The sequence below is a fragment of the Lissotriton helveticus genome, unplaced genomic scaffold (genome assembly GCF_964261635.1).
Source record: "Lissotriton helveticus unplaced genomic scaffold, aLisHel1.1 SCAFFOLD_537, whole genome shotgun sequence".
In the NCBI taxonomy this organism is placed as follows: Eukaryota; Metazoa; Chordata; class Amphibia; order Caudata; family Salamandridae; genus Lissotriton; species Lissotriton helveticus.
Window position 1 is genome coordinate 289,888 of NW_027611932.1, and position 15,881 is coordinate 305,768.

Genomic DNA, 15,881 nt, shown 5'->3' on the forward strand with positions numbered 1-15,881 from the left:
ATAACATCTTATAATTCTAACTGACTCAGGGAGCTAGGGAGAAATTCGAGTTTAGTATGCCTGAACTATAAATGATAAAATACATCTTTTAGTGAAGTTGGTCTTACCATTCTTTGTTTGAAAATACCACTGTTAGAAAGTAGGTATTTTCTTGCCTATCTATCCAAGCCTGCCTCTGCTAGGTTTTGTATTCCTTGTCTGGAGTTTGAGTGACAGGGCCTGGGGGATTCCAGGAGACAGGATGAGTCAGCACAGGGCTGAATAGACCCATCTGCAAGTAGAGTGGTGGGGGGAGTAGCACCTGGGACTTGAATAGGGTTGTGCCTGCCTTCCACAATGCTGGCTCCACCTCCTGTGGTGTATCTGATGTCCCTGGCCCATTCAAAGGAAAGAAAGAGTCCTGTAAACAAAGTGCTCCAGGACTGACCAGAACTGGTTTGGACTAGGTACAGACACTCTCTGCCTTCAGAGAACAAAGAGAAAAGTAGTATACATATGGAGCCCAGACCCCAGGACTTTAGATCACTTTTGGGAAACAAGAAGAACCTTTACTGAGGAGAGGAACCAGAGAAACTAAGGAGGAGACTATCCCTAAGCTGAGTGCTGTTTGGGGGATTGGCCTGCAGTGATTGCCTGACTGCCAAAGAAAGAAGAAAGGACTTTGTGCTACTTTCAAATCAACTTGTAAAGGATTTCCAAGGGCTTGAGATAGGGCTTGCCTCTTGCTGAAGTCTCAGGGACAACAGACTTCACCATCCAGCTCCCCTGCCTTCCCTTGCTAGAAATTGAAGTGCCTGCTGTTGCGCTAGGCCTTCTGAGAGACTGCGTGTTGCTAGGAGCTGGAAGCGCGACTCAAGATGAAGAAGTGTGTCGCCGTAGCAGCTGTTGTCGTCGCATCACAGGAGAAGAGTGTCGCCATTGCATCACCTGAGCAGCGTGCCGCCGCTGCCGCTGTTGCCATCGAATCACCTGGAGTGCCACAAATCACCGGAGAACAGTGTCGCCGTCGCAGCAGAAGCCATAGCATCACTGGAGAAGCGTGTCACAGGGCCTGTCGCAGCTCAGAAGAATTGTTGAGTCACCGCACGGCCGTTGAGCGTGCTCGCATCGTTGTTGCATCAAGAAGAAGAAAACATTTTGTTTAATTGCACAGGATCTTCATCGCATCACGGTGCTGCTGGTCGCATCGCCACGGAAGCGCAGTAAGAAACCGATGCATCACCTCCCCAGACGGAGAAGAACCAACATATCCCCTACGCAGCAGTAGGGACCCAACTCATCACCATTCTCGCTTGTAAGGAACCGATGCATCACCTTCCCTGCAACACTTTCGTTGTATAGCGTTAAGCTTTGAACAGTCCAAGTGTTGCATGTTACATCTAAAGAGAACTAAGCTGTTTCTATCATTTTTTAAATACAGTGTTGTGGATTTGTGTCGTTTGTGGGTTAGTGTTAAGTCTATATAAAAATACTTATTTTTATAGTACAACTTGTGTGGTGTCCATCTGTAGTGTTGTCACTGGGTTACTATATGTGTTCACAAATGCTTAACACGCTGCCTCTGAGATAAGCCTTGAGCTCGTGCCAAGCTACCAAAGGGGTGAGCAGGGGTTATTTTAGGAGTGTACCCCCTTACCTTAACTAGACGCAAGGGTCCCTCTTTGGTCCAAGGTAGCTACCTCTGCCAACTAGAGACCCCCAAATCTATCAGTACTTTTAAGTTATAAATGTGCTTGTGGTGAAAAATTCTTACATCTGTTTTTCACTACAGCAAGGATAACATTGAAATTGCCTTAATAAATTTTACAAGTATAATGTCCAAACGGGAAACAATAATTAGTTCATGTTTGGTTGTTTTGGAGTTGGCCTGAAAAGTTCTATTTATTGGCAAAGTCAGGTTTTTGATCACAATTTTGAAAATGCCGCTTTCAGAAAGTTAAAAGAGCAAAAATAACAGATGAGAGATGGAATGCTGCAAAATGCAAACATTCACCCCCAGTCAACAGATATGGGTTTAATCCATCTGTTTTTTGCTCACCACGCCACCCCGGTTTGGACACAGCCAGTGGGTTCTGTGCTCACCGTGTCATAGGAGTCAGGCTAGCAGGGCTGATGATGGGTGATAACCTGAATCTGGTCCCAGGATGCTTGTTTCCAGTCCAGGGAGGACTGTTCTAATGGGAGGAAGGTCAAGACTGATTTGCAGATGGCTGGTCTAAGCTGTAATGGCATAGTGTGCAAAGAAACAGATCTGTACTGGGGGTGAATGTTAGAAATTGTTTCAAAATTCTGTCCATCAATTGTTCTTTTTGCGTTTGTCACCCTAAGTGGGAAAGGTATGCCCAGACTTGAGTCCTGTCCCACTGGAGTCAAGCTAGTCTGGCTTATGAGGGGGTGACACCCTGAAACTGGTCCCAGGATGCTTGTTTTCAGTCAAAGGGAGGATCTGGCCTGGCAGTTCAGGCTGGACTGTTCCCATGTTGAGCAGGGTCAAGACTGCTTTGGATATGGCTGGCCTAACCTAGAATGGCATGGTGTGCAAAAAAACGATGAATTTAGGCTCAGATCTATGTACTGACAGTGAACATTGACACTGTTTCATCATTTTTTCCACTTTTAGAAAGTTAGTATTTATCTGCTCTTCACCCTTTTGTACTTACAGTCTGGCCTGGGTCACATGACTGGGTGTAAGTGACAGTTAGACGTTGTGAATTACTTGCATTTACTCTGCCGGACTGCTACTCTGAAGGAGCTAATGCCCTGCTGTGCTGTCGTGCTGCCTGCTTCCCTCTTGCCTCGGGGTGTAGAATTGGATCTGCAACCTGTCTTCAACCCTGACCTCAGAGTGATTCCAAGAGCTAGTCTGCTGGTCTCCTGATCTGATCCTTAGGGACATAAAAAGCTCACCAACAGCTCCCTGACCAATCTTCAGCAAGGTCCTGACCCCAAATTAGTGCCTCTCATGTTCTAAACCATGGATGTGGCTCACAGGCTCTTGAAATTAAGCCTTTGAGCTCTTCGCGACTGCAATTGGGCTTGTTTGCATTGGAACTGTGCTGTGCAAACTCAAATTCAGCGTGAGCCACCACCAGCCCGTCTCTTCGCACAGCAAGCTTTGATCACCCATGGAGCACCATCACCTTGAAGATCCAGCACGTCTATTCATGATGCCTGGCTTGCTCTTCACGCCACACCAATCACCACCGGTGACCCACTCCTAGCTTCCTGCGTCCATCTCCAATGCAAACAGGACACTTGGCACAAAACATGAGAAGGTAAACCTACAGCAGGTCTGGCACCGTATCGACCCTTGCTCCATCGCAGATGGCATGAACGTTTGATTTTGACCCCGTCCAGCATGACCAGATATCTGCGGTTGGTGCTATACACTTTTTCGGCGCTCTTTTTCACTTTATTCCTTTCAAATGTATAACTATGGGTCTATTGATTGGATTTTGGCTGGTTTGATCTTGTTTTATTTCTTACATTAAGCTCTATTTTTGGTGTGGGTCCTTTTTGTGTGGTGGTTTCAATGTTTTATTGTTTGAAGTGTTGGCCAAATTCTTTACACATTGCCTCTAAGTTAAGCCTGACTGCTCTGACTGTTCTGTGCCAAGCTACCGGGGGTGAGCACAGGTTAATTTGATGTTCGCTTGTGCCTTGCCTCGACTAGGATTCTGCATACTGCTTGACCGGGGCTCATACCTCAGTCAACTAGTGACCTAATTTCTAACAAGCACAAACATATTTTGCAAGTATTTTAACATTAAAATCTAATGGGTGATGAGCACAGAATATGGTCGACCACTGGCTGCCAAGTTAAACTTGATGGTAATGGGCCAAGCAGACCTGAGCAAATTGGACACAATTATTGTGTGCAGACGTGGACTATTGTTAATGGTGCAACTGTTACCCAAGCTGATTTTATTGTGGTGATTATTAGCTCCAGAGTGTAAAGAGGTCCATCCTTGCCCAGTGATTAAAATACATTTATTTCTTATTAAAATGTTTTTTTTATAAAATACTATTTATACAAAAAACTATATTTTATCTTTTGTGTCTTCATTTCCTTCAGCAACTGCATAGTTAAACAGAGACAGTGGGATTTCTAGATGGGTATTTGATTTTTCAATAGAAATTGTAACTTGTTCATATTTCCTCTTTTTTTGCTGAAACTATTTTACTTCTATCAACAGAAGATGATCTACCAAAAGGATTTGTGATGGTTTACCATCTTTGTCTAGGTAGATGCCGTTTTTTTAAACCGGCAAAAGTCACAAAATTATATGTATGCTTCGCTACATGGATACACTGTTGCTCTCGGAATCATGAATATTTTGTTCACATAAATACAAAGGTGGACGTTCACAAAAATATTTTGGAGTACTCAAAGGAGTATTCCTGTAGTACTTATTTTTATATATTGTCACATGTCTTTTTGAATTGGCCCTACAACACCTGCAATGGGAACAAAATGAGAATATTAATATAATAGTCATATCCAATTGGTACAAATTTAATGGACAGTGGCCTCTTTGAACATTTACTAATATAGATTTGGACGTTTCGGACCCCATTCACAAAGGCAAATAAGAGTACTTTTACAAGAGTACTCCTGTAGTACTACTTTCCATACTCGGGCACTATACATTTTCTTTTGGTTTAAGAGTGCTACCTTCGATGAAAAGCCCTGGTGTTTATTACAGTGCTCAGTTGGTACCCGTGAGAGGGATAATGGTGGGATTGTAAGATTGACAGGATGTCACAAAAGAAAGTAAAGTTCTCCTCAGATCCATTCACAAATAAAGTGCAACTTATCATGAACAGTAATCTACAACAGAACAGATAAGTTACCTTGATTTCTAGGTTTCTACAGTGTCCCCAATATCTGAATAAAATAGTTGTACTCTTGTTGGTAAGTTGGTTGCTAATATTAGTTATCCAAACTTTAAATCATGTGCAGTGCTCGATACAAAAAGCATAGGAGCTTCCAGCAGGGAGATTTGCAGAGAGGGCAGAGCGGTGGAAGTCTTACATAATAGAGCTGGATTCCCAGCAGGACTGATTCTTCATGGACAACAAGAGGCCGATGTAATTGTAGTTTCACACAATGCCATTGTAGTTCTATAATTGGATGGCATTTCAGAGGAGATGAGTGTGCTGCAGAACAAGCTGCCAGAACCTTCCAAAGGTGATAAAAAGCTGAGTTGTGTCTGCTGTCTCCAGTCGACGCGGTCCCGGAATTTTTATAAAATAAAGATGAAAACGGAATATCAGGGAAGCAGACTATCAGCTTGCAAGTTTTCGTTCCTGGGTATTTGTCTGGGAGGCAATAACCTTTCAGATGACATGCTAGTTTGAACAGGACAGCACAGGACAGCTTTTTTTTTGTTTTCAGTCACAAAGTTCTGCTTGCTGACTCACTATTTGTAGTAACAGAGAGCGAGCTACTGAAAGATAGTGTATCTTTTAGTGTACCCACTCTTTAGGTCGAGCCTAGACAGTGCTTGCGCTGTCAGGTGATCTGTTTTATGTACTTTGTGGAGTCTGACTCCTTCCACTTCTTTGGATTGGCTTTTATCTGTGTCATTTAAAAATGATACCCTCCAAATGGCTCACCGTGTCATAGGAGTCAAGCTAGCATGGCTGATGATGGGTGATAACCTGAATCTGGCTCCAGGATGCTTGTTTCCAGTCCAGGGAGGACTGTTCCAATTGGAGGAAGGTCAAGACTGATTTGCATATGACTGGTCTAAATTGTAATGGCATAGTGTGCAAATAAACAGATTTAGGCCCTGATCTCTGTACTGGGGGTGAATGTTTGAAATTGTTTCAACATTCTGTCCATCAATTGTTCTTTTTGTGTTTGCCACCCTAAGTGGGAAATGTATGCCCAGATGTGAGTCCTGTCCCACTGGAGTCAAGTTAGTCTGGCTGATGAGGGGTGACACCCTGAAACTGGTCCCACGATGCTTGTTTTCAGTCCAGGGAGTATCTGGCCTGGCAGTTCAGGCTGGACCGTTCCCATGGGTAGCAGGGTCAAGACTGTTTTGGATATGGCTGGCCTAACCTAGAATGGCATGGTGTGTAAAAAAACGATGGATTTAGGCCCAGATCTATGTACTGGCAGTGAATATTGACACTGTTTCAGCATAATGTCGATCAATTGTTTGTTTTGCACTTTTAGAGTGTTAGTCTTTATCTGCCCTTAGCCCTTTTGTACTTACGGACTGGCCTGAGTCACATGACTGGGTGTAAGTGACAGTTAGACTTTGTGAATTACTCACAGTCACTCTGCAGGACTGCTACTCTGAAGGAGCTGTGCTATCATGCTGCCTGCTTCCCTCTTGCCTTAGTGGGTGTAGATTTGGATCTGCAACCTGTCTTGAACACAGTACCTCAGAGTGACTCCAAGAGCTAGTCTGCTGACCTCCTGATCTGATCCTTAGGGACTTAAAAAGCTCACCAACAGCTTCCTGACCAATCTTCAGCAAGGTCCTGACCCCAAATTAGTGCCTCTCAGGTAGCAAACCATGGATGTGGCTCACAGGCTCTTGAAATTAAGCCTTTGAGCTCTTCGCGACTGCAATTCGGCTTGTTTGCATCGGAACTGTGCCGTGCAAATTCAAATTCAGCCTGAGCCGCCACCAGCCCGTGTCTTCGCACAGCAAGCACCGATCACCCATGGAAGACCATCACCTTGAAGATCCAGCCCGTCTATTTATGATGCCTGGCTTGCTCTTCACGCCACACCAATCACTGCTGGTGATGCACTCCTAATTCCCTGCATCCCTCTCCAATGCTAACATGTCACTTGGCACAAAACATGTGAGGGTAAACCTACAGCAGGTCTAGTCTGGCACCATATCCGACCCTGGCTCCATCGCAGTTGGCCTGAACTTTGATTTTGACCCGGTCCAGCATGACCAGATATCTGCGGTTGGTGCTAAACACAGTTTAGGCGCTCTTTTTCACTTTATTCCTTTAAAATGTATACCTCTGGTTCTATTGATTGGATTTTGGCTGGTTTGATCTTGTTTTATTTCTTACATTAAGCTCTATTTTTAGTGTGGGACCTTTTTGTGTGGTGGTTTCACTGTTTTACTGTTTGAAGTGTTGGCCAAATACTTTACACATTCCCTCTAAGTTAAGCCTGACTGCTCTGTGCCGGCCTGCAGGGTGTGAGCACAGGTTAATTTGAGGTTCGCTTGTGCCTTGACTTGACTAGGATTCTGGATACTGTTTGACCTTGGCTAATACCTCAGTCAACTAGTGAGCTATTTTCTAACAAGCACAGACATATTTTGCAAGTATTTTAACCTTAGAATCTAATGGATGATGAGCACATAATATGGTCAACCACTGGCTGCCAATTTAAGCTTGATGGTAATGGGCCAAGTCGACCTGAGCAAATTGGACACAATTATTGCGTGTCACGTTGAATATTATTAATGGTGCAACTGATACCCAAGCTGATTTTATTGTGGTGATTATTAGCTCCAGAGTTTAAAGATGTCCATCCATGCCCAATGATTAAAATATATGTATTTTTTCTTAAAATACTTTTTTATGACAAACTATTTATACAAAAAATTATATTTTATCTTTTGTGTCTTCATTTCCTTCAGCAACTGCATAGTTAAACAGAGACAGTGGGTGTTCTCGATGGGTATTTGATTTTTCAATAGAAATTTTAAATTGTTCAGATTTCCTCCTTTTTTGCTGAAATTATTTTACTTCTATCGAAAGAAGATGATCTGCCAAAAGGATTTTTGATAGTTTACCATCTTTAACTAGGTAGCTGCCATATTTTTATCAGCAAAAGTCACATAAATATATGTCTGCATCACTACATGTATACGCTGTTGCTCTCGTAATCATGAATATTTTGTTCACAAAAACACAAAGATGAACGTTCACAAATATATTTTGGAGTACTCAAAGGAGTATTCCTGTAGTACTTTTTTTTATATACTGTCACATGTCTTTGTGAATTGGACCTACAGCACCTGCAATGGGAACAAAACAAGAACTTTTTTGAATAGTCTTATCCAACTAGTACAAATTTAATGGATAGTGGCCTCTTTGAAGATTTACTAATAGAGACTTGGACGTTTCGGAACCCATTCACTAAGGCAGATAAGAGTACTTGCAAGAGTACTGTTACATTTCCACTTACAGAAGTAATGTTTCTTTAGGAGTTACCATGTTTTGTTTTAATAAGATTCTTTGTTCCACTTGTACTGTTGGGTGGAGACTCTCACTGTTGAAGGAGTTATGTGATGGCCTTGGACTGATGAAGACATATGTTGTGCTGCCAATAAAAGAGGATTATTTTTATGTATTTGTTTGGATTATTTTAACAATTTTTGGCGACGAGGGAAATCATGACTTCGCAGCACGACTACATAGTGGTGTTTGGACCCACTTTATTTGACTGTTTTCTACAATTTGCCTTTTAGTGTCTGATGGTAAATGGACACTTTGAGAATATAATTTTCATACCTGTGACTGTTCATAATTATAATCAGTGCACTAATTGCACCTACGGCAGTATAATCTTCGGAATTTCACTTTGATGTAAAGCGATCAAAAGAAATGTGAGCTACAAGCAGAATACACGAGCTAGAGCGCACAAAAGAAACATCACCCCTGACTATCATGATCTTGATCGTGTGAGTAAATGGCTTCATGTTTTTCGTTGATTAAAGAAACAGTGCCTGTTGTCAAAGATTGAAGAAATTGTCACTCTGGCATGTTTCAATTCGACATTGATGTTCCATGCAGCGCGTTCCGAATTGTCTTGCGCATAGTTGACGCAGACAATAGAGCGAAACGCTGTAACGTCATTACAACATCACGTTAGGGTCAATTACTTAACCCTTACGTAGCGGCCATTTTACAAGCCGTTACTTAGCAACCACTTGCCGGATTTGTCAGTAGAGCAATGGAAGAATAAATATCAACGGAGCTACAAAAATATTAATAATACTGCAACAAATTTATTAAAATTCTATTCTACAAGCGTTTACCGGCAATTTTAGCGACTGAGTGAATTCTGATACTACAATTTCATACATTTAATGTCGATTTAAAGAAGTAAGGACATTCTCATATTTTTTTTTACTTCAAGCTGCATATTTTTGGTGAAACTTTAAGGATTAACTGTTTTCAAGGATATATCAACAACGTGTATCATTACAATATATAGCATACAAAAGAACCGTGTGTACACCAACGTTTAACAGTGCTATGCAAAATTTAGATAGAGATTGTAGACTCATCACCCTATAGCAGCATATATATAGATATATAATATAAAGATGCAAGTCATACCGTCAACTTTCCCCAAAAATATGCTGATTATATATAAGTGATGTTTATTTTATTTCTTTATTTTTTTTATTTTGCCATGTATTATATTTGTACAGTTTTCTTCATTTTATTAATAAGGGAGATGAGTTACATTTCTACTTACAGAAGTAATGTTTCTTTAAGAGTTACCATTTGGTCGCATGCCACTGCATGCGACATGTTTTGTTTTAATAAGATTCTATGTTCCACTTTTACTGTTGGGTGGAGACTCTCACTGTTGAAGGATTTATGTGATGGCCTTGGACTGATGAAGACATATGTCGTGCTGCTGTAATCTGATCTAAACATAGTTTTAGAATGATTTTATAATAACAGAATTTTATACACTTGAAATGTATGGGAGATAGAGTACAGATGTAAAATGAGCACTTGCATAATGATATTTCTTGCTGTTCGAGTATATGAATCTCACTTATTTTATGTAGGGGGGATTGTGATGATTTTAATTAATCAAGCAATAAACATTAAACTTGAAAAAAAATGTTGTGCTGCCAATAAAAGAGGATTATTTTTATGTATTTGTTTGGATTATTTTAACAATCTTTTGCGAATACCACTACGGAGGTGAGTCCTTTTAAGTTGTTTAGAGGTCGCAATCCTGCATCTAAGGTTTGCCCTTCATGGTTGAGAGAGAAATTCAAGATAAATTGTGGGTCATGGGCGATCCAAATTTAAGTGAAACTATTGGCATAGCTAAAGTGCAAGAACAGTCAGATTTATGGATGAACACTATTAGGAATATCACGGACAAAAAAAGTACTAAGGAAGAAATTTGTGTCATCAAGCATAAACAAGAGGTCAAATATGAATATTCACAAACTATGGGAAAAAATAACTTTAATATATACAAACAATTCCCACTACAGTAGACAATTAACACTTTTATTTCCCAGGGCATGTGTTACAGATGTGGGAATAGGTCTCATTATGCTTTGTTTTCAGGTTGTCCAGCATTGAAAAAAGAATGTAATTTCTGTAAACGAATTGGTCATTTCAGCAATATGTGTAGGGATAGACGCCCCCAATTACATCAGAAGGGTGCTGTGTCCTTACTATCTGAAGAAAATGTAAACACCATCAGGGATGTTGAATGTATTAATGGGAAAGGTTTTGTAGTATCTGTAGTGGTTAACCATTCTAAGTTACATTTCAGGTCTCCAAAGTGTATGTTCAATGTGTTTGATTTTGAATTATTTCTCATGGTGAATTCGGAGTCTCCCTGGACCATTATATCCCAGGAGTATTTTCACAACACATTGGCCAATTGTAAAATGTTAGGTAACATGAATGAATCTGACATTGTTGCTGAAAGTTTCTGCCGCACTAGCATTGATATTATTGGGTACTTCCAAGTTGAAATTTTATTTAAAAATAGAAAGGCCAACATCAAGCTTTAGATATCTATCAAAGGTGTCAATGTTTTAGGGTGGTATGATCAATGGCAATTAGGAATTCTGTTAAATCCATGTTCCAAAGACCCTGTATCTTTATGTGATGACAGTTTGATGGATACAGTTTCTGTGGTCAAAACTTACATTAACAAAAATTTCACGGATATTGAAAAAGGAAATAATATCATTAATTGCTTTAGTTCAGTTTTCAGGGAAATATTGGGAAAACTTAAGAATTTCCCTCACAAGATTGTTTTAAAAAGAAGTCATACACCGGTGGTACAAAAGCTCAGAGGAGTTCCAATCAATATCAGAGAAGAACTTAAAACCATGTTAAAAGATTTACTAGAAGAGGGCATTATCGAGCCCATAGAATCATCACAATGGGTTTCTCCCATAGTTCTAGTAAGAAAACCGGACCAAAAATTGAGGTTATGTGTAGATTTGAGGGCTTTGAATGCTAACATTGTTAATGATTGCCACCCATTGCCGAACATTAATGAGCTGGTTTCTCTTTTAGATGGAGCAAAAATGTTTTCAACTTTAGATCTCAGATCTGCCTACCATCAAATTGAGTTAATGGAGGAATCTAGAAAGCTCACAGCATTTGTAACTCCACAAGGTTTATTTCAATACATACGCATGCCGTTTGGACTAGCGTCTGCGGCGTCGGTGTTTCAGAGAATAATGTTTCATATTTTCAGAGATGTTGACATGTATGTGAAATGCTTTCAGGACGATATTTTGGTATTTTCAAAAGATTCAGTTGAACATGAGGGTCATTTACGAGAAGTGTGTAGGAGATTAGAAACTAATGGCTTAACTTTAGAAGCACACAAATGTAAATTGTTTCAGGAATCAGTTGAATATTTGGTACATACTCTTTCTGGTAAAGGGGTTATTCCTAAAAGTTCCAATGTGGAGGCTATTGTTAAAGCACCTAACCCGACTACTAAAGATCAACTTCTTTCATTTGCTAGTATGTGCGAATACTACAGCAAGTTCGTAGCAAATTTTGCAACTAAAATGGAACTTTTAAGGAGGCTGTTAAGGCATGGAGTAGAGTATAATTCACAACAACAGGCTTTTGATAGCATCAAATATGATATTGTTCAAGCTCCCACACTCAAACCTTTTCGCATCAACAAAGAATGCATCATCACGGTTGATGCAAGACTTTATGGCTTATGTGGGGTACTTTCGCAAAAGCAGAGTTGTGAAGAATGGAATGTAGCGTTTGCTTCGAGGACACTCAATGAGTCTGAATGTAAATATGCGGTAATAGAGAGAGAATTACTTACTTGTGTTTGGGCAATTGAACATTTCAGATTATATGTTTGGGGCTCCAAATTTACACTTAGGACAGATCACAAACCTTTAATCAACATCTTATTGTTTGGAGGGAGTAGACTTACTTCAAGATTACAGGAATACAACTTTATCACTGTATATGTACCTGGAAAGAGATATGTTATGGCTGATTGTCTATCGTGTCTCCCGTGTGATCAAAAAGAAGTGAATGTGATACATGAGTTTGACTTTGTGTTAACCATTCAGGATGTTTTACAGGAAGAATCAGGGCCAGACTGGTGATGCCGGGCACCGGGCAATCCCCCGGTAGGCTGGAAGTAATGGGGGCCGGTTTTGTCACAGGGGGACGGTTTTGTTACTGGGAGCCGATTTTATTTTTAACAAAATCGCTCCCCAGTAACAAAATCAGAAGGCCACAGTGACAGTCCCTGTAGTGCACTGACCTATGTATTTAGTGTGTGCGGTGCGCGTAATTGCCATCGGCCTTGTCGTGGCAGAGCATGCAACAACAGAAGCCATCCGGAAGCGCCAATGATTTGGTCTGACTCGCGCATCGCACCCTAAACTCTCATTGTCATTGCCAATGACAGAGAGAGTTCAGGGCATGATGTGCGAGTCGGACCAATCATCTGCACCCCCTTTCCAAGTTCGCTCGCCTGCAGCATAGAATGCAGCACGCCCCAGCCCTCTTAGTAGATTAGAGAGTTACACGCACCGGAGAAACAAGCGGCAGGCAGCACAGCATTAGTCTGTGTAGGCCTATGTCCTGGCCTCCAGACGTTTAAGTAAGTGTCATTTTTAATGCTTTACAAAAGAAATCACACTGGTTCATCGTGTACCTTTATATTTCCTAACAACATTTTAGAAAGGTTCGCAATGAGCACGCACTATCATGCAGGAAGTAGGTTGTTTCATGCCAGCATTTTCGAGATACTCCTGGGACAGTGCAAGGCCCGTGGCGTCTTTTTTTATGGTGGGTAAAGTCGTTCTGCTGATAACCTCATTTATTGGCCTTTAACGTTTAAAATAATATTTACGGGCATCCGGTGCCTGCAGTTATATAAGTAGTGAGAGAACGCCCCCAGTGGGGCAGTTATCAGACGAGGGTGTCTGTCTTGTCCTTAAAATACGAAAAGAATATTGAACGATCAAAGCCTTAGTTTCACCATCAAAAGTCCACACGAAAGAGGACACAGATTATGGAGCTATGTTTGTATAAACGTAAGACTTGCGCTTTAATTTGAATTTCTATTTTTTCTCTTAGTGGTATACACCTACCCTTTAGAAAATGAAAATGGGGATGAAACATCCCCAAGGTTGTGGTGCGCAAAACAAGTTTTTTTCTTCATGAGAAAACCTATTTTGGCTTTGGGAAAATAACCTAAAAAATTTGAAGTGTGATGAAATGTGAAAATGCAAATTTCTCCTCACATTACACACCTGCCTCTTACAATTCTACATGGGTAAGGAGTCAGTAATTGTAGTTTTCCAAGAAACCTTCAGATGTTGTAGATTTCCCTGACCTCTTCTGGAATTCTTCGAGAATGCCAAAAATGCTAAAATGTACTCCAAAGGTATGTGTTGAAGAGCAGATCTTTCAATTTTTCATGACTTTTGTGAAACTGGCCATAGGTCTTACCTTTTTTGGACATAAATGTATTAACCTTAGTGTGAAACTACCTGCGACAGTTTTCAGTACAATGTAATAAATCCCCACCCCTACTGAATTCCCAGATATTTGGAGACAATACGCATAGAATTAGGATAAAAAGGCATACACAAGAAAAGATGTACGAAGAATACATGTTCATTGCATGTTTCCAGTGCTTAATTTCTAATAAATAAGTGCAGGGGTCCACAGTTCCAGAACTAAATTGAATATATGGGAGACATATGTGATTGTATTTGTTTAATTTGTCAAATAATACACACTTTAGATGACACATGCCTTCAATTAGTTCTCAGAGCTTTTTAAAGGTTAGGCACAGTTTTACACTCATAAAATGCCGGGTCTTTGCTACCCATTACTCAATAAGCGACCTCAAGCATACAAAACAATCATGATTTTCACACAAAATAATCCTATATTTAATATAGGCCTGGGTGAGGATCCACATGTATACAGTACCCTAGCTATGCCCCTTGTCTGCACAAGTCATGTGCAATATCCAATCCATTTGTTTTCTTTGCAGTTTGTAAAGTAACACAGGAACATTGCATGAAGTGCTGCTGTGAAAATTATGGGAAAAATTCTAAGCAGGATTTTAAGAAAAAGGCAAAGTAAATGACACTCATTAATCATGAATTCTGCTACCAGAGTGAAGTTGCTTAATAAAAAATATCAACAAAACCTAATAGTAATGTGACTTCTGTATCTTTATGATCGCAGGTTGGAGGATTACCTCTACGATTTGAATACATTTATGGATGCTAAGGTGGCCCCAAATATTCCTGTTAACATAGTAGACCCTTTTACCTGGGTTTTAGTGGTCCCCCAAAAGTGCATATAGACATCACCACTTTGAGTTATGCTTCGAATGTGCTGCTATGCATTTTGCATCATGAATGATCTGATGTCATTCCTATTTTATGCTCTTGCTTTATTTGTACTTTATATGCTTCATATGTAGTTTTATCGTTTTATTGACCGAATAAAGAAATAATCGACTTCTGGCAAAAACAGCAGAAGCCTTCTCATCTGCCCCATTCTCTTTTCCATGCTCGGTTAGCGCAGAGTCAGGAAGCAGATGAATGGGATGGCGGACTCTTCATGGGGTCTTCTGGCAGATAGAGGTAACCATGTCCTACACGGAGTCTGACTGGTAGCCCAGCTTCGGCTGACTGCTCTATCATCATTTACAGTGGTAGCACCTTGCATGTGGAAGACAAGCATGTAAACGATGGTGATCGTGTAGGCAAAGCTAAGCAAGTGTCCCCGATGTGCCAGTAGAAAACCCATGACATGTCCATGCCAATTCTAAGAGGTGCCTCTCGAAATGACTTGTTGAAATATATACAATTTTTGTACCTAGGTGGTGTATCTTCATGCTTCTGCAGAATGTTGGGGATTTATGATGAATGGTTGCCTTCACAGACTTACAACTTGTACCAAGATTGTTTGTCTTCCAGGCCTCTTCTACCAATGACTGTTCCAGCACCTTGTCCCCTAACTTGTGCTGACACTGTCTGGGCTGACCTATAACTTGGCGGTGGGAACACCATATCGAATTATTTTGAAGGGTATGCGACGTTTATGACGCAAGCATTACAACGCCGTTCTATTACGACGCGGTCATAACAACGAAAGTTGTTACAACGAATTGCGCTGGGGGGCGCTCAAGGATAGTAAATCATTTAATTTACTATCCCAACACCTTCCCTACTATCCACGGGGACTGGTGTTGGAATAGTAAATTACATTTTTTTAATTTGCGCCCCCCAACGCAAGTCGTTGTAACGACTTGCGTTGTTACAAACGCGTTGTAATGGAACGCGTTGTAAAAGTGTGCGTCGTAATGACGTACATCCATTTTGAAGTGCCTTATGACAATATTACTTTGCTGTTGAGGATTGAGTTTGGCTGCTGAGGAGCTTTACCAGAATTTCTCAACCAACATGAGAAGCCAACTCTAACCCTAGTTTTCCTGTCCTTTTCATTAGTTGGGGCGCTGCCTTCAGACCTTTTTTTAATGTGCAGGTCACAGCGACCTCTGAAGATTCCATTGATGGGCTGCCCACAGTAACTAGCAGATAGCTGAACCAGTTGTGTCACGTCATTCTATCACACTTAATCGACAATTTGAG